Source organism: Geospiza fortis, unplaced genomic scaffold (genome assembly GCF_000277835.1).
Source record: "Geospiza fortis unplaced genomic scaffold, GeoFor_1.0 scaffold538, whole genome shotgun sequence".
NCBI lineage: Eukaryota > Metazoa > Chordata > Aves > Passeriformes > Thraupidae > Geospiza > Geospiza fortis.
The window spans coordinates 2,808,047-2,809,512 of record NW_005054368.1 but is presented as its reverse complement, the minus strand read 5'-3'; the positions used below and the strand labels follow the sequence as shown (position 1 = coordinate 2,809,512).

Here is a 1,466-nt window from a genome sequence, read left to right as displayed (position 1 = left end):
GCCCGCGGCCCCGCGGAACGGCCGCGCGTGGCGGCGATGAGGACACGCCCCCCTGATCTGCATGTTCTGCCACCGCTGGCCAATCAGAGGCGCGCCCGAAGCCTGGCGCCGGCGCGGCTCCGCCTTTCCGCTCCCCCCCACTCCCGAACCAGAAGTGACGTCGCCGTGGAAAATCGGGCTGTCACAGCTGTCACAGCTGTCGCGACAGGACACAAGGAACCTCTCCCCCGGATCCGCAGAGGAGAACAGTCCCGGTACCGACAGCAGCAGCGCGGCACGGTTGCCGCCGGGGCGCTGCGTGGGCTCCCAGCCTCTCCCGATGCTGTCAGCGTGGCATTCACGGACCAGAAAGAACAAACTCCGGCCTTTACATCTCTGGGCTCAGCCTGAGCACCACGGACCGACGGTATACAGAGCACAACATTGAGCAGTTTCTCCCTAAACCCCATCAGAATTTATAGCCTGACCGACACGGACTTCCACAAGTGATGAAAGGCAAATCCTGAACAGTTCTCCTTAGTCCCGTCTCACTCTCTGATCATCCCGTTCATGAGAGGCAGCACTTTAAAGAAGAAAGTCCCCTTGCCCTGCACTAAGAGATGGGTCAAAAATCCCATTGGTCTGAATACTCTCATAAAACCTAAATCCGTGTGGCTGCTGGGCCTTCCCTGGGGATCGCCCACTGCGGGTCCCTGCAGCGAGAGCCTGGCTGCGGGTTATGTACGAGAGGTGGAAATGCCCCTAGACAAGGATTGTTCATCCCACTTTTCTCCCGGCTGAGCCCCCTCCCCATCCCCTCAGGGCTCGGCAGGGAGAGAACACGGGCTGAGTGATTTGTGGCCCTTTTTTATTGTGGTTAAAGAAAGAATTGGATAGAGCAAAGGAGCCTCAGGGGGGACTGTCACCCTCCCTGCCCCGGCCTGCAAGGAGGATGTAGGCACCTGGGGTCTGTCCCTCCTGCACGGAACAAGTGACAGGGTGAGAGGAAACGGCCTCAGGGCGCACCAGGGCAGGTTTTGGTTTGATATTGGGAAGTATTTATTCACTGCAAGGGTTCTCAAGCACTGGCACAGCTCCCCGGGGTAGTGGATGACTCGCCATCCCTGGAGGGACTTATAGTACATGTGCTTGTGACACTTGGGGTCAGGATTCAGGAGGCACCAGGCAGGTGAGCCTAAGCTCCTTTGCATACAAAGTCTGTTTTTTAACCACAACAAAAAAAAAAGGGCCACAAACCACTCAGCCCGTGTTCTCTCCCTCCCGAGCCCCACCAAGAGGGCCGGGAACGGTCATCAATGGCGAGCGGCCCCTGCCCAAGCAGCACCGCCCGCCCGCTTCGCGCTCAGGAGAGAACACCTCGCTCCTCCTCGTGGCTTGTGACGCCGATCAGGGAAGATCACTCTCCTCTAGTGACCAACTACAGAAATGATCCCTGAAAGTATAGTCTTAACGCAACTCTCCCCGCC

At 58.3% G+C, this 1,466-nt stretch overlaps 1 protein-coding gene and 1 non-coding gene across 2 annotated transcripts in view; both read right to left on the bottom strand.

Annotated features, from left to right (window-relative positions):
* TEX14 (testis expressed 14, intercellular bridge forming factor) overlaps positions 1-1,466 on the bottom strand; it is a 32,727-nt gene that overhangs the window by 30,390 nt on the left and 871 nt on the right. The window lies entirely within an intron of this gene.
* Positions 1,235-1,448, bottom strand: LOC115948269. The gene has a single exon (XR_004082104.1). It is a non-coding gene; the product is annotated as a small nucleolar RNA U3 (small nucleolar RNA).